The sequence below is a fragment of the Rosa chinensis genome, unplaced genomic scaffold, assembly GCF_002994745.2.
Source record: "Rosa chinensis cultivar Old Blush unplaced genomic scaffold, RchiOBHm-V2 RchiOBHmChr0c03, whole genome shotgun sequence".
In the NCBI taxonomy this organism is placed as follows: Eukaryota; Viridiplantae; Streptophyta; class Magnoliopsida; order Rosales; family Rosaceae; genus Rosa; species Rosa chinensis.
Genome location: NW_020126817.1, coordinates 547,882 through 566,608, shown reverse-complemented (window position 1 = coordinate 566,608; position 18,727 = coordinate 547,882). Strand labels below are relative to the sequence as shown.

The following is an 18,727-nucleotide window of genomic DNA, read 5'->3' as shown; positions in this document are numbered from 1 at the left end:
AAGTTTGTTAATTTTATCCTCCAATTGAGCTAAAGTACTTACCTCATGGACCCTTTCACGTGTGGTGGTGGATTTGGGCCTAGAGCTTCCATATTGTTGTTGATTCAAGGCCCTATTCTCAATCAGAACCATTCCAGCCGCAGGTTCCTTGTCAACAAACGATCCACCAGAAGCTGCATCTAGCATGTCTCTTTCCAAGTTGGTGAGCCCATCATAAAAACAAGTGAGCAAGGTCTCATCCTTCATGCCATGTTGAGGGCATTGAGTGGTGAGAGACTTGAACCTCTCATAGTAATCTGCGTAGGACTCATCTTGCCCTTGTTGAATTCCACTTATCTTCTTCCTAAGCATGATGATGCGAGATGTAGGGAAATACTTCTCAAGAAACGCCTTCATCATATCAGCCCAAGATGTAATCCGTCCACTTGGCAACTCATAAAGCCATTGCTTTGCCTTGTCAGCCAACGAAAATGGGAAGGCTTTTAACTTCAAAATATGCTCATCAGCTCCTTGAGGCTTCATGCTAGTGCAGATGAACTGAAATTCCATCAAGTGGTTGTTGGGATCTTCCATAGAGAGTCCATGGAATGTAGGAAGACGATGAAGCAATCCAGACTTCAACTCAAAATCAGCTGTTAACCCCAGCTGCAGCAGGGTAGGTTATGCAAGTAGGGACGCCACCAGGTGGGATGACGGATGTAGAAGTTGCCTGATGGTGAGAGCCATTGGTGGTGGTGGTGGTTGAATGACTAAGAGTGCACGAGGTGATGGAGGTGGCGTTTGGTGTGGTGATGGAACAACTGAAGTGTCAGAAGCTTCTGATCCTCCCTCTACTCTATTCCCTTCACTATCTATTGAAGCTCACGAAATTGAAGGGAGTGGTAACTTGGACGTCAAAGAGATCCGAGTTTTTCTTAATCTTCAAGTCTATCTTGAATGACGTGGAGGGGCGTTTTGGTGTACTTGGGTGGTTCAGACGATCCAGACATTCATTGATCTGTAGTAGAACAAAAGAATAAAGTTAGTAAAATATAAACAAGACGTGGACCAAGGTACACACACAAAACGTCACATATATACAAGTATACACATGGTCAACGAAAATTTATAGTGGTTAGTTACAATCTTCTACAACTTTCGAAGTAATCAACTTAAATAAGTAGTTGTTAAGTCAAGGTTTAGACGTGCGGCCCAAAGATTCTAATGTTAATGCAAGTCTCCCCCTATCTATCTTTTGGTAACTCTTTTCACACAGAGCCAGGTAGTAGAGGAACATTTTGGCGGAGCTCAGCTCACTTGTTTAGCAGGGGACGAGACCCTTGCTAGCACTTCTTGTATCCAATCAACCTAGACACTCTGCATTACTAAGGTGCGCCTACTTGATAAAAAGAGTTGCTTGACAAGCATTAATAAAAGAACTTTCACCTATTCCGTTATGACTACAACATTCTACCAAGCCAATTATTTTCGAAAATTGTCTAAGTATATGACTTCAATGACGTCATGAACTTTGTTTTGGACGTGCGGCCCAAGTCCTTGGCTATACACATAGTCTTTTTCAAATCCTTTGGGCAACCTTACTGAAATGGCCAGTGGGGGAGGACGAGCACGAGAGGTAGAACCCATTTTGGCAATTGCCGTTCTGGATTCAAAACCCGTCATGAACGTTGTCCCCTTTCTAGACACCATTCACATAGGCTATACTTACTTAGATAAGAAAAAATACTAAGTGCAAGACATTGTTCGATGTTAATAAAAGCCGCCCTCAACCTTAATAGACCTGATTCAGGTTCTAGAAAGGGGTTTAGGCTAATATTAACAAAGGGACTTCACCTATTCCATTAAAGTTCACGGCCCTTACCAAATCAATACCTTAGTGGCGTTTTCATCACATGAAGACTTTTCAATCCCCGGCAACGGCGCCAAAAATTGATACGTGCAAAAGCATTCGCCAATTTAAACCCTGAAAATGTCGAGCGTTAGTATAGGATAAGCAGGGATCGTTCTAAACCGGGGATTGAGGGTGCTAACATGTGAGAAATAAATCTAAGGGAAGAATATACATTCCATACGAAAAGTACAAAAACAAAATTACGAAAATTAGAAGTTTACATGCATAAAATTAGAAACAACAAGAGTTAGAGAGCATACATACATTCACACGAAATTAGAAGACAATGAACTACAAAATATACAAGTATATATATACATAGATTTCGAAAAAACAAAGAATTTAAGTTAGAAAAGGTTTTGGAAATCCTATTCCTATTTATACACAATTTACAAATCCATATCACATTAGAAAACCAAATACAACAAGGATTCCTAGTTATATACTAATTAGGATTACTTAATTACTAAGAAAACTAATTATTGACCAAGTCAAACACAAAATACTAAGTCAAAACTAACTCTAACTACTTTCCCTAAAATTTAGGAACCTATCCCTTAAATTAAGGAGACCTAACAAACTCATAACAAACTCCTAAAAAACACTAAAACTAAAACAAACACATATTTACTATTCACGGAGACACTATTCACGAAATTAAAAACATTTATTTTTTTATTTTTATTTTTTTATTTAACTAGGTTAACATGCTACCTAAAAATCTAAGTTAATTTTAATTATTTACAAAAACAAGAAAACATAAAGATGGGGGTTTTTGAAGATTGAAAACATAAATTTTCAGAAAATAAACAAAGATTGAAAACGTTTTTATTTACATAGGGGGAAAAAGAAATTTTTGAAGAACAATTTTTCAAGAACTAATCAAGAACAATCCATTCATGCAATCTTTAATCTTTTAGTTACCATGAAACGATATCAACCAAGAAACAAAGTTACAAGCGCCCAATGTCCCTTATATGACTTCCCTTTACACAATTGAGTAGAACAAGCGCCTAAACAATATACTTCAAATGCAGGTATCACACAATCAAAGCAACTCATGATCTCATGCATTCGAATCATTAAGCACAAGTGAAAGTTTAGTCAATAAACATGCAAATTCAAGTACTCAAAGCAAGTCTTTTCATTACATGCATAATCTGATCTCGACCTTTGTACAAAGCCTTTACTACTTTAACGAACTAGGATCAACAAGCGTTCACCTAATTACTAGCTCCAATTACATGCAATCATCCTAAGTTGCGCACCCAAAGAACAAGAACACATAAAAGTTTTCCATAAAACAAAACCAGATATCATTCCAATATTTCGGCAACAAATAAAGATCAAACATACATAAACCAATCAATCATTGAAAAGAACATCAAAATCGCATTCAAAAATCAGAAAGTTATCTCATGGTTTCGGTTTTACACATAAGGAAAACAAAACAGAAAATACAACTACAAAAACACTAAACCGTAAAGCAAACATAGGGAAGATGGTATGAACAACCCTTGACTACGTCCCAAGGTCCAAAGCAGATCCAAGGCAGCAACACAAGGTAGAATTCACGGCTAGGATGGAGGATGGCACGGCTAGGAACTTGTAGATGCAAAAACCTGAAACTCAAGAGCAAACCGGTGAGAAACGAAATTGTGGAGAATAAAGTGTCAACCCTGAACGTCTAATACACAAGGTATATATAGTAGAACGTCTCAAGGCACTCCCAATTCGTTTCTACTTGGTTTCTCTTAGTTCGTGTTGATTTAGGACTTCTTTCTCTCAAAACAGATTTCCGGCAGGATTGACCTCAGTCCACTAAAACGGCCATAACTTTCTCTAGAAAATAGCTATTGATGAGCTGTAAAAAGCTCTGGAAACTAGACATCTGTAGCTTTCCAACCATATAAAGATCATAATTTTCTGAGCTCTGAGCGATTTTTGACACTCCGTTGAAGTTGACTGATCTGCACAGGCAGATTTCCGAATCTGTATTGGATTTGACTTTTAATGCACAAGTTGAGTCCAATTCGATTTTCCTTCACATCACATGCCTCTCACATGCCTTCCACGCCTATTCTGAAGTAAAAACGTCAAGAACTCCCTAGAACCTTCAAGATTATCACGGCAATTCCAATCCAAACTCAACAAGAAGTCCAAATTCCACATTGCTTTGTAATTCGAATCTCTTGTTGCTTCCTCTTCCATGTGCACGGCATATGACCTTCTTGAGACTTCTAGATGCTTCATGATCGTTCCATAGCTCTCCTAGTATGAGTAGAACTCCATATGCAAGTAGGTTTCCTAGTTGAATACAAACTTCTTTTCTGCGATTCTTCTACACTCTTCCGGAACCTTCTTGAGTAATCCTTATCCAACAGGGACTCCTTATCACACTAGGATTCCTTATCTGAGTAGAATTGGGTTTCCTTATTCAAGTAGAACTTCTAATTTCCGCGACTTAAGAGTTTGAATCCAAGTCAACTTCTGATTCCTACTCCAACTAGGATTCCTTTTCCTAGTCAAACTGGGAAAACTTCCATTTCTTCATTTCTTTCCTGCGCCACTTGTACCTTCCTTAGACGTTTTTGGACTTTGAGACTCCATTTACACCTGTAAAACACTAACTAAGTTAAATTGATCAAGATAAAGGAAGTATCTTAGCAAAATATAGGGTTTAAACATTATAAATGTCGCATTTTATGCTCCTATCAGGCTCCTTCACAGCTTCGGTTGAAATGGGTTGCCTCCCATGCAGCGCTTAATATTTATAGTCCTTCAGCCTGGACTTTTCTCCTTGTTCACACGTGCTCATTCCTTGGGTGCCTCCTGGAGGGGTATCTCTTCCAATGTGTGCTCCACAGAGGACTCACCAGATCAAGTGTTAGAAACATATACAAGGTTAGGAATACAAACATTATGTCTTTCCTTAACTTTCTAAGTTACTTTTATATTTACATACTTAGGTACTGGAACAGAGGACCCAGTTTGTGTATTGGAACTATAGAACAGCTACACTCGACAAGGTCATGTTTAATCCAATATACCTTAAGCATGTCACACAACAATTTTTTTTAGTTTGTTATAAACATAGTTAATATCTCAATTGATTCCAAGTTGTAAGTCGTGCCCAATAGAAACCACTACTATTGGTGAGATACGATATAGGGATAGTCGCCTAGACATAAGTCTCTTTCCTTTGTTTCAGAAGGCTGGATGGCCAGATTAAGAGGTAAGTGAGAGGGAGGACTCATTTTGGTGATACGACGGAGGCTACTCCCTCATTGAGGTTTAGGCCCCTATCGGCTACTCCCACATAGTGGTTTAGGCTCATTCTATAGTATCTCTGAGATCCAATTGAACCCATCACCCAGCGTCCAATCTAAGACACCATCCGTATGCCCCTTACTCAGCTGGGAAATTATCTTATGTGTTAGACCGTTCTCCAAGTGCTAATAAAGGCCGCCCTCAACCTCAAGAGACCTTAGTAAGGTACTAATGAAGGGTTTAGGCCAATATTAACAAAAGGGCCCTTGTCTACTCATACGATTTTACACACTTACAACAATTAAGTATTTAGCTAAATTCATATCCTAAGTATATTAATCTAAGTGAAACACATTCAATTTACAATATGGTTAAAAAAAACAACTTCTACAAATACAACAATGACAAAAGACACGCTTAATTTCGTAACACTCATAAAACTTAAACTTAATCACAATTAAAGCTTGGCCTAACCGAAATCGCAATTTGTCACCATTCCACAAGTGTAGTACAAAAATTAGCACATTCTATATACAACAAAATCGATGACACTTTAAGTGCAAGGGATTTTAACAATCCCCGGCAACGGCGCCAAAAATTGATTCGGCTGAAATAGCCTCACAATTTAACCCTGCAAAATGTAGTTGTCAGTATAGGATAAGCAGGGATCGTTCAGTCCGGGGATTGTAGGGTACACCTACACAAAAAGGTCAATTAACAAATAAAAAATAAAATGGGGGTTTTGAATTTGGTTTATAATCTACTTAAAATAAAAACAAAACAAATAAAACAATATACAATGATCGACTTCCCTAACCTAGACCAATACCACTCAGAAATTACTAAGTGTAAAAACAGAAAATCCATTTCAACATGCTACAAAAATGTGCCCATCTTAAATGCCTAATAAGAGTCCAAATGAAAAGCCTCAGCGGATCAATCCATTTATCTGATTCGTACTAATGTAGGCTTGGATCAGAAAAGTCTTACCAAGCCTAATACTACTAATTTTCGAAAACACTCAGCGTAATTCTCTTAACTAGTAGTATTATCTAACCCTCGAATCAACTCACACGTGCAAATTAACCATTACACATAGAATTTAACACGTAATTTCCAGAATCATTTAATCATTAAAGCATGATTTTTACCACCCGTTAGAACTAATTACTACTTGTTTAACTCAGCGTCTTAACAAATAACAATTACTCTTGGCAAATTAAGCAAACACACAAGAACACTCACCGTATTCTAGCATGCAAACTTATGAACCTAACTCTGAAAATTACCAAAACACATAAAAGGGCACAAGATTGTAACATGCATCATAAAAGAATTCTCAAAATTAACTCAATAATAAACTGAAAATCTCAAAAATATTAATAAAAATATTCTGAAAATTTCATGTCTCCAATTACACAACTCACAAATTGAAACACACAAAACCGAAACAAAAATTATAAGTAGAGTCATAGTTACACTTTGAAGCTTTCCTCAGCGGCTTAGCAACACGGTGATGAACTCGTCTCTGCGATGGTGGTGGAGCGTCCTTGACTCAGCGCCTTAGAGCTTTGTAGATTGATGGATGGATGGTGTCACGTCTTGTAGGTGATGGAAGTTTAAGGAGTGAATTGGGCAGTCTTGGAATGGTTTTTGGCCAGGAAGTGATAGGCAATGAATTATCTTGGCTGAGAAGTGATCTTGGCTGGGAAGTGATGCAAATTCAGTTCTGGACGTTGCCTATTTATAGGGGAGCATTGGTTGGCTTTCCACTGAAAACGTCTTCTTTATGGCCTTAACTCCTCTCATAATTGGGCATTCCTTTAATTTCCAAGCTGAAACGTCTTTCTCTTATTTATTTTTCCAGCTGAAACATCTTTTCTTTTATTCCTCAACTGAAAACGTCTTTTCTCTTATTTATTTCCAGCTGAAACGTCTTTCTCTTTATTCCTCAACTGAAAACATCTTTTCTCTCTTTATTTCCCTTCTTCATTGCTTGGTCAAATATCTTAATGCTTTATTTATGACTCCATCATTGCTGTTTCCAAGAGTTCAACCAGGCAACGTTTCCTACAACAAGCAGGAGAATATCAGAATTTTCTAGAGAAAATAAAGGGAATTAAAATAATGTAAAGACCGCAAAAACAGTCGACAGTGAGGAATCCTGATCCAGCTAGGATTTTTCATGAATTTTACTTTTTCCGCCTATTTCACTCCAAGCACTCTACAAGACTCTGAAAACGACTCAATGACTCAAAACACTAAACTTAAGGGAGAAACAAGGCTAAAATGGGGCACATATTCAATAATATTGTCACACTTTTTGCTCCTATCATTTACTGTGAAATGAAGGCCTACTAAGAAAAATTTGGCCTTTGTCCATTCACTATAGTTCAGGGGAAGTTTACAATGAAGATTGGGCCCAACATGAAGACATTAGGCCCCTTTATGTTACCTCTAGGGAAAGTGACGTTTTTGCAATGCATTGGTGGATTTCTTGTGGTCTCTACATCTACATGTTCTCTACTAGGTTTTTAGGACACTTTGATAAATCCTTACCTTTCATTTCTTTAAACCTTGAGCTTAGCCCCATTACAACCTTGAAGAAGACCTTCTTGATCCTTAAGATGGGACAGCCCTTGATGTGGAGATGAGTTACAAGAGTTGAACCTATGGCTTGGGTCCATCTGCAAGTAGTTGGTATCTTTCATGAGATTTTAAAAGAAATATACATGTGCTTTCGTTTCTTACATTATGTGATATACTTGCTATCTTTCACATAGACTTGAGTATATAAGCTTTTAAGCATTGCCTTGAATTCTGAGTGAAGAAAGAGTGGACATACCTTGTGAGGATTTGAATCAAACTTGTCTGAAACATGCTTCACAGAAACCATCACCATTGTTCCAACCAAGTCCTACTTGTGTATATGTAACTTATGTGTTTTAATTAACTCTCGAATGCCTAAACATTTATTCTTGGTGAAGTGCTAATCTTGGTGTTGTGAAAGTAAGAGATTGCTGAGACAAAAAGTTGAAGGGCTATAGAGTCTTTGTATGTTTAGAGTCTTTAATTTCTGTTGAGTCTTAGTGTGATTTTGCTAAGGGACTAGCAAAAGCTAAGTGTGGGGGAATTTGATAGGAGCATTTTAATGCGACGTTTTACTTGCTTTCCCTGCATTTTCTGCGTTATTTCCTTAATAAAACCCTGTTTAGGAAAGTTTCCATTCTTCGACTGGGAAAGTTCCTATTTGTAGAAAGTTTCTATTTTTGTAGTTTCTATTTATCATTTTTAGCAAGTTTCCATTTTCGGTAGTTTCTATTTTTCATTTTTAGAAAGTTTCCTATTTTCAGTTTAGGAAAGTTGCCATTTTTATTTTAGGAAAGTTTCTATTTTTCTTATTAGTTTCTATTTTCAGGACCTCCGAGCTAAAAAGTGGAAATGAACTCACAAATGGAAAGAGGAGCTTGCGAAAGTCAAGGGGAGCAAAAATGAGAAACAATGAGCCATGGAAATGAGCAGAAATGAAGAAAAGAAGTTTTCCTGGTCAACCAGGAAACCCTGCGGAAAGGAGGAAAGCCCACCTATGAAGTTTCCAACGTTACTATGAAAAGGAATGGAAAAATAAAGTATTGTGACGTTGGAAGGTGACAAGGCTTGAAGTTGAAGCAACAAGGCCCAAGAACTCTCAAGACTCATTGGATTTTCGGCAAATTGGATCAAAGGCCCATGAAGCCCATACATTTAGGGTTTATGACGCATGAATAAACCCTAGGGATGTTATTGCCGTCCAAAGCAAAGAGAGAAACAAGGAGATGCGTGAAAAATCAGAAATTAAAGAAGATTTCGTTGGAGATTTTCTAGGGAGATTTTCTGGGTTATCTTTATGGAAAGAAAATCTACTTGACAAACCCTAGAGACTCCTAGCCGTCCAAGCCAAGAGGAAAAGAAGGGATTGCCGTGAATTATCTAGAAGAAACCCTAGAGATTTCGGCAAATATATTCTAGAGAGTATTAAGGAAAGAGAAAAAGTGGAGACCTAGAAAAGCTCAAAAAAGTCTAGATACATTCCTATATTACCTAAAGGAGTTTTGGCCGAATTTAAAGTATAAAATCAGAATATTATCAAGGGAATTTCGGCAAAGATATTAGGGAATTAAATGGAATTTTGTGATTGGTTGGACCACCTCATAGGGCTTATGTGGCATGCGACCATTGGAGGAAATTATATGGAGTGACCAAGCAATTGCCGTGAGGATTCTTAGGGTTCACACGACTTGGAAAGCAAGAAGGCCGTCCCCTATATATTCTCCTCTTCTCAACGTCAAGGAGTTCCCACTTTTACGTTTACACTTTGAAGAAAAATCAGAAAACTCTCTCTAGCCTAGCCGTGTTCATCTCCATCCTCTAGGGCAACCACGAAGTTCAAGCAAGGCCAAGGAAGAAGAAGACAAGCCGTGCACATCATCCATCACCATCCTTGAAGATTGCTTTCGAAATTCAAGAGACCATTCATCACTTCATTCATCTCATCCTCATCACGGTGTAATCCGATTCTCCTTGTAACCTTTGCTTTGTAATTTTCGTTGGTTATGCCTTAGTTGACACAATTGTTTGAACAATATTAATTTCTGAAATTTTATGATTAATTGTTAATTTTCAGATTCATATATTGCGATTTATGGTTGCTTTTGTGTGAGTGTTTGATTAAATTTGCATGATAGAAATCTTTTGTATGATAATCTTGAATGGTTCGAAACATTTAGGGTTTTTATGTGAATGTTGCTACGAATTTGAGAACATGGATCAACTTTTTGGTTTTGTGTTCTTGAATCAATAAGTAGTAAAGGTTTTGTACAAAACCGAATTTAATCAAAGAAGATTGCAATTAGGTGGACTTTTCCATACTAAGTTGCACATTTGAGTTGATAGCCTTTCTAGGTGCTTAATGCATTAAACATGACATGATTGACTAGCTTTCTAGGGTTTGATTGCATGTTTGATAGGAGTAATCTAGGTGCTTTCACTTAGGTTAATTAGCATTGAAAGTAAAATATGGGAAATTGTTTGCTTATGAACGTTTCACATGATCAACTCCTCTTGCATGACTATGATGAACAATGATGAATTTGAATTGATTTTAATTATATATTTCGGTTTGATCTTTGTTCTTGCATCCCATTTATATTTTTATGTTTTTGCATTTTAATTATTTTCTTAACTTAGTTTAATTTTCGAAAACCAAAATCAAAAATATTCCCCCTTTTTCGTAATATTTCTATATTGTGTAAATAATATACTTTGTTTTAATTTTAATTGTTTAATTGTTTGACAATGACAGGTGTACCCTCAATCCCCGGAATAGAACGATCCCTATTTACTTTATACTACTAATGACATTTCAGGGTTAAATTGGTCGCTCAACAAAAGTGACACTAGTTGATAGCCTTTCTATGTGTTTCATGCGTTAAACATGTCATGATTGACTAGCTTTCTAGGGCTTGATTACATGTTTGATAGGATTAGTCTTGGTGCTTTCACTTAGATTAATTAGCATTGAAAAGTAAAATATGGGAAATCGTTTGCTTTCTAACGTTTCACATGATCAACTCCTTTCACATGACTTGGAAGAACAATGTAGAGTTAATTCGAATTCAATTGTAAAGTTGGTTTTAATCTTTGTTTCTTACATTTCATTCTTGTATTTGTGTTTTTGTTTATACTTAGTTTTAATTCTTTTAATTTTCGAAAAACCAAAATCCTAAAAACCCCCTAAATTTGTGAATAGTGTTTATATGTGTGAATATTATACTTTGTTTTTATTTTAATTGTTTAAATTGTCTTACATTGACAGGTGTACCCTCAATCCCCGGAATAGAACGATCCCTACTTTCTTATACTACTAATGATGTTTAAAGGGTTAAATTATATGCTTGCTTTGAGCGTATCAATTTTTGGCGCCGTTGCCGGGGATTGAAAAATCACTTGTTGCATTGTGAATATTGTTGTTCTCGTAAATATTATATATATGTTCATATTGTGATTGAAATTTAGTAAAGTAAATACTTAGGTTGTTATTTATATTATTGAATACGAGTTTTATTGTGAGTTGTAAATTAAAGAGGAATAGGTGAAGTCGTGTTGTTAATATTGACCTAAACCCCTTATTGGTACCTAGTTCAGGTCCCTTAAGGTTGAGGGCGGTTTTTATTAATATTCATTGAACTGTCTTCACACCTAGGACCTTTTTCATCTAAGTAAGTATAGCCTATGTGGGACGGTGTCTAGGAAGGGGACAACGTTCATAACGGGTTTTGGATCCAGAAGTGCTTACAAATGGGCCTAAACCACATTGTGGGAGTAGCTCATGCCAAAATGGATTCTGCCTCTTGTGTTCGCCCTCCCCTACCTGGCCATTTCAGTAAGGTTGCCCAAAGGATGTAGGAGGGACTTTGTGTCGAGACAACTATACTTGGGCCGCACGTCCTCTTGATTCACAACTTGGAATTCAATTCGAAATCAATGATATGTATAACAAAAGAAAATGTTGTGATGCACTAAGGTATATTGGATTAAAACATAGTCTTGAAAAGGGTAGCTGTTTCAGTCCCATTGCACATCAAGACTCCCTGTTCCCGTACCTAAGTGTTGAAATAATTGTAAATAGAAGAAAAGAAAAGAAAAAGAAATAATTGTATAAAATTTTCGTGAATAGTACAAATCAGGTTTATGAGAGTATGAATTTTATTATAAGTTTTTGACCATAATGGAATAGGTGAAGGACTTTGTCTTTAACATTAGTCTTGCACCCTTCTCTTTCATGTGGCGCACCTTAGTAGCATAGGGTGTCTAGGTTGATTGGATACGAGAAGTGCTAGCAAAGGGTCTCATCCCATGCTAAACAAGTGAGCTGAGCTCCACCAAAATCGTTCCTCTACTACCTGGCTCTATGTGAAAAGAGTTACCAAAAGATTGAGGAGGGCGACTAGTATTAAGGATCGAGCCCTAGGGCCACACGTCTAAACTTTGGTTAAGGGCTTATAATGGGATTCAAGCTTTTATTAACTATGCCATACCCTAACTAAAATTTGTATATATGTAACATTATACTTTGTGGAATTTTTGTAATTTATACTTCTCTTTATACTTGTAAATTCGTGAATAGTAAATCGTGAATAGTGACTCGTGAATAGTAACATTTATGTATAAATCATTAACTTGTATTTACTTCACTATACACTTTACTAACTTCTCTAAATTTTAATAATGTTCAGGATTTCTATGAATGACCGAGCCTTCTAGACCTTCTACAGTTAAAGAAATTGAAGCAAGGCTCGCTCGTTTGAAGAATCCTTCACTCCTTGAGTACAAAAAGCCATCTTCTCCAACATACAAGGAATACACAGTTAACGATCAAGGGAGGAGGCTGTTTCCTTCTGAAGGGTCAGTATCACCTAGTGTTTCGTCCAACTCACTTACACCTCAGACTTCACCACCTGGTTCACCACCCCCTGAAGAAAACGTTAGAATGGCCTCTATTAGAGAACTCTCTTCATCCAGGAAAGACTGCAGATTTTGAGCTGAAGAGTGGATTGCTTCATAGACTTCCAACGTTCCATGGCCTCAATATGGAAGACGCCAACAAGCATCTTAGGGAATTCCAGTCTGTGTGTATCAACATGCTACCACAAGGAGTGGATGAGAATATACTTAAGATGAAGGCCTTTCCCTTTTCTTTAGCTGACCGTGCCAAAGATTGGCTCTATGAGCTTCCCTCTGGACGAATTACTTCTTGGAACACTATGATGAAGGCATTCTTAGAGAAGTACTTCCCAGCTTCCAAGATCATCACACTCAGAAAGAAGATAAGTGGGATAAAGCAAGCCCAAGATGAATCTTATGCTGCCTATTATGAGAGATTCTCGTCCTTGATTGCCCAATGTCCTCAACATCAGATGAAGGAAGAAACTTTGCTCACTTGTTTCTATGAAGGTCTCCTACCCTTGGAACGTGACATGTTAGATGCTGCAGCTGGGGGAGCCTTTGTGGATAAGTCACCTACTGAAGGGCGAGCTATGATTGAGAATAGAGCCAAGAATGCCCAATATGAAGGTGTAGGTCTCACAACTCGAAGGGTGAATGAGATAGGTACCAATTCGGTTATTGAGGAGAGATTGAACAAACTCACCCTTCTCATGGACCAAGTTGTAAACGCCAAGGGACCAAAGCAAGCTTGTGGGGTATGCTCTATGCAAGGGCACGTGACTGACCAATGCCCCCAACTCAAGGAAAATGGAGGATGGGAGTCTGTGAATGCCATAGGAGGATACCAAGGGAACCAAGGGGGTCCCTCACGTCCAAGATATGACCCTTATTCGAATACCTACAACCCTGGATGGAAGGACCACCCCAACTTCAAATGGACGAACAATGAGAACACTCAGAATCCCCTTGGAGGTAACTTCCAACGTCCTCAAGCACCACCATCTCAAGGGCCACACTTTCAAGGACCACCCTTCCAAAGGCCTTATATGCAGAATCATCATGCCTTAGGGAATTCAAACTATGATCAGATTATTGAGGCACTCACCAATTCCACTCAAGCCTTGGTTCAAGGACAACAGAACCATACCAAGGACATTGCAGACCTCAAGAAGCAAATGGGACAAGCGGTGGACTTCATGACCAAGTTTCATGAGAATGGTAAGCTTCCGAGCAACACAATTCCAAACCCAAAGGGAGGCTTTGAAGGCCCCACCAACTGAGGACACATGGAGGTACAAGTCTAGGCTGAAAGACTATAAACATTAAGCGCTGCTTGGGAGGCAACCCAATTCAGAAATAGCTGTGAAGAAGTCTACACACGCAGATTTGATTTCTCCTTCCCTATTTCTCTTTCTTTCCATGCTTTCTTTTTGAATTTAGTCTCTCTTTTTGTAAATTTCTACCCTATATGCTTAAGTGTTTCATTGCATGCTTATGATTGATTACATTGAGGACAATGCAATATTTAAGTGTGGGGGAAGGGATTTATACTTTTGTTTTGAGTCATATATATTGAAAAATACAAAAAAATTGAAAAAATGTCAAAAAATCATAAAAATTTTGTTGCTTTTATTGAGTCTTTGTCTTTTGTTTTTGTTTTTGAGTCATAGGATGCCCTTTCAACTGTCTAGGATGATTCTATATCTCTGAAATTATGGCTAAAAGATGATCACAATATTGAGATGACTTTAAAATGGTATTCTTTGGTTAATTAAGATATATGAAAAATATGTGCCTTGTAGTGGATATGGATTTCGTGACTTTGGTACAGAATATGAGCATGTTAAGATGAGTTTTGATTCATAAAACCCATGTGAGATATTTGAGCCATGTCCCTTTTTCTTGGAGTGAAGTGAAAAATATATTCTTATTTTCTTGGCGATGTTTTGATGTTCTCATTATTCTTTCATTGATTGATTGCTTGCCATAGATTAAGTTTGATGGACTAGAGAATGCTAGAATTCACTCTTCTGCTTGTTGAGACTTTTATCAATACATGGCCCTGATTCTAGAAAGGATAGAGGCACCCTAGGAATCACCACCATTGCCAAATAAACCTGTGTCCTTAATTGTGCCCGTTGTGGGACTCCCCTAGATAAACCCCTTTGAGCCTACGTTAAGCCTTTTCTTTCATCACCCTTAAAAATCTTTAACCTAAAACTTAGTATAGCTATAACCCTACCCTTTGTTCTAAGAACTTAGTGGAGCTAAACTGAGACTTTACTTGAAGATTTTTGGCGTCCATAATGAAGAATAAGAAGAGGTGAAAGTTCAAGTGTGGGGGTAGACTTGTCCATAAGAGAAAAATGTATGAAAAAGCCGAGAAAAAGAAAGTGAAAAAGAAAAAGTGTACGGCTAGAAAACAAAAAGAAAGAAAAAGATGAAATATCTATGGATTTTAGTCCCCATACTTGGTGAGTTTGGAGTTTACTTTGATTTGAAGACCCATTACAGAAAAATTTGGCCTTTGTCCAACTCATTAGTAACCAAAGGAAGTTTAGAATGAAGTTTGGGCGCAACATGAAGACATTAGGCCCCTTTATAACGCCCCCATGGGATAGTGACGTTTTTGCATACTTGGTGGATTTCTAGAAGTCTCTCTACATTTGCATGAGCTCTGCTAGGTTTTTAGGACACTTTGTTAAATTCCTTACCTTTCATTTCTTTAAACCTTGAGCCATGGCCCCATTACAACCCTTGATAAGACCTTCTTGATCCTTAAGATGGGACAGCCATTGATGTGGAGATGAGTTACAAGAGTTGAACCTATGGCTTGGGTCCATCTGTGCAAGTAGTTGATATCTTTCATGAGATCTTTAAAAGAATATTATACATGTGCTTTCGTTTCTTATAATATGTGATATACTTGCTATCTTTCACATATACTTGAGTGTATAAGCTTTTAAGCATTGCCATGATCTGAGAGAAGAAAGTGTGGATATACCTTGTGAGGATTTGAATCATACTTGCTTGAAACGTGCTTAACAGAAACCATCACCATTGTTCCAACCAAGTCCTACTTGTGTATATGTAAATTATGTGTTTTAATTAACTCTCGAATGCCTAAACATTGATTCTTGGTGAAGTGCTAATCTTGGTGTTGTGAAAGTAAGAGATTGCTGAGACAAATAGTTGAAGGGCAATAGAGTCTGTTATGTGTCAAGTCTGTAATTTTTGTTGAGTCGTAGTCGTGTCTGTGTTGTGATTTTGCTAAGGGACTAGCAAAAGCTAAGTGTGGGGAATTTGATAGGAGCATTTTAATGCGACGTTTTAACTGCATTTCCCTACATTTTTCTGCGCCATTTCCTTGAAAAATCCCTGTTTTGGAAAGTTTCCATTCTTTGATTGGGAAAGTTCCTTATTGTAGAAAGTTTCCATTTCTGTAGTTTTCATTTCTCATTTCTGGAAAGTTTCTATTTTTCACTTTTAGTAAGTTTCCATTTTTCATTTTTAGAAAGTTTCTATTTTTCAAAAGTTTCTATTTTTCAATTTAGGAAAGTTTCTATTTTTCATACTAGTTTCTATTTTCAGGACCTCCGAGCTAAAAAGTGGAAATGAACGCACAAATGGAAAGAGGAGCCTGCGAACATCAAGACGAACGAATATGAGAGAAATCGGGCCACACAATTGAGCAGAAATGAAGAAATAAGCTTTCCTAGTCCTACCAGGAAATCCTACGAAATGGAGGAAGGCTTCCTTAGCAAGTTTCCAACAAACCATGAAAAAGAAATGGAAAAATAATGTGTTTTGCGTTGGAAGATGAGAAGGCTTAAAGAAGAAGCAACGAGGCCCAAGAACTCTTTGGATTTTCGGCAAAATGGATCAAGGCCCATCAAAGCCCATGACATTAGGGTTTGTGACGCAAAACCCTAACCCTAGGATGTGTTGCCGTGAAAACCAAAGGGAGAGAGAGAAGTGGCGTGAAAATCAAATGGAGAATAAAAGATTATGCAAGAGATTTTCTAGGGTGGAATTTATGGAAAGAAATCAAGAAAAAGCACCAAATGGCGTCTAGATACATTCCTAGAAACCCTAAGTATATTTTGGACGAAAATACAAGAAGAAAATCAGAAAATATTCAAGGTATTTCGGCAGAATATATTAGGGGGAATCTTCTTGGAGTTTTGTGATTGGTTGGATGACACACTAGGGCTTATTTGGCAATTTCTCATTGGTGGAAGCTATGTGGAATTATTAATTTAATTTCTTGGAAGAAAATTAGAAAACTCACGGCTTGGAGACCAAGCATAGCCGTCCCCTATATATACTACACCCTAGACGTCTCAAAGGAACCACCCCATAATTCAGAAAATTCTCTCTATGCGAAAGCTCTCTCCATCCTCTAGTGCATTCAACGTTTCAAGCAAGGAAGAAGAAGAAGAAGGAGGAGCCGTGAGCATCATCATCCATCCTCCACCTTGAAGCTTGCTTTCGAGATTCAAGAATTGATAGGAGCAAAAAAGTGTGACGATATTATTAATTATGTGCCTCATTTTAGCCTTATTTCTCCCTTAGTTTAGTGTTTTGAGTCATTAAGTCATTTTGAAAGTCTTGTTGAGTGTTTGGAGTGAAATAGGCGGAAAAAGTAAATTCATGAAAAATCCTAGCTGGATCAGGATTCCTAACTGTCAACTATTTTTGCGGTCTTTACATTTTAATTTCCCTTTATTTTCTCTAGAAAATTCTGATATTCTCCTGCTTGTTGTAGGAAACGTTGCCTGGTTGAACTCTTGGAAACAGCAATGATGGAGTCATAAAATAAAGCATTAAGATATTTGACCAAGCAATGAAGAAGGGAAATAAAGGAGAAAAGATGTTTTCAGTTGAGGAATAAAAGAAAATGTTTCAGCTGGAAAATAAATAAGAGAAAGACGTTTTCAGTTGGGGAATAAAGGAGAAAAGACGTTTTCAGTTGAGGAATAAAAGAAAAAGATGTTTCAGCTGGAAAAATAAATAAGAGAAAGATGTTTCAGCTTGGAAATTAAAGGAATTGCCCCATTATGAGAGGAGTTAAGGCCATAAAGAAGACGTTTCAGTTGGGAAAGCCAACCAATGCTCCCCTATAAATAGGCAACGTCCAGAACTGAATTTGCATCACTTCCCAGCCAAGATCACTTCCCAGCCAAGATAATTCATTGCCTATCACTTCCTGGCCAAAAACATTCCAAGACTGCCCAATTCACTCCTTAAACTTCCATACTACAAGACCGTGACACCATCCATCCATCAATCTACAAAGCTCTTAGGCGCTGAGTCAAGGACGCTCCACCACCAAAGCAGAGACAAGTTCATCACCTTGTTGCTAAGCCGCTGAGGAAAGCTTCAAAGTGTAACTATGACTCTACTTATAATTTTTGTTTCGGTTTTGTGTGTTTCAATTTGTGAGTTGTGTAATTGGAGACATGAATTTTCAGAATATTTTTATTAATATTTTTGAGATTTTCAGTTTATTATTGAGTTAATTTCGAGAATTCTTTTATGATGCATGTTACAATCTTGTGCCCTTTTACGTGTTTAGGTAATTTTCAGAGTTAGGTTAATAAGTTTGCATGCTAGAATAATGGTGAGAGTTCTTGTGTGTTTTCTTAATTTGCCAAGAGTAATTGTTATTTGTTAAGGCGCTGAGTTAAACAAGTAGCAATTAGTTCTAAAAAGTGGTAAAAACTATGTTCAATGGTTAAACGATTCTGGAAATTACGTGTTAAATTCTATGTCTAATGGTTAATTTGCACGTGTGAGTTGATTCGAGGGTTAGATAATACTACTAGTTAAGAGAATTACGCTGAGTGTTTTCGAAATTAGTAGTATTAGGCTTGGTAAGGACTTTTCCGATCCAAACCTACATTAGAACGAATCAGATAAATGGATTGATCCGCTGAGGCTTTTCATTTGGCTCTTATCTAGGCATTTAAGGTGGGCACATTTTTGTAGCATGTTGAAATGAATTTTCTGTTTTTACACTTAGTAATTTCCGAGTGGTATTGGTCTAGGTTAGGGAAGTCGATCATTGTATATAGTTTT

At 37.3% G+C, this 18,727-nt stretch overlaps 1 non-coding gene across 1 annotated transcript; it reads left to right on the top strand.

The window, feature by feature from the left end:
• The first annotated feature begins 244 nt into the window (after positions 1 to 244).
• On the top strand, positions 245 to 351 carry LOC112181197. The gene has a single exon (XR_002928714.1). It is a non-coding gene; the product is annotated as a small nucleolar RNA R71 (small nucleolar RNA).
• The last annotated feature ends 18,376 nt before the right edge of the window (positions 352 to 18,727 follow it).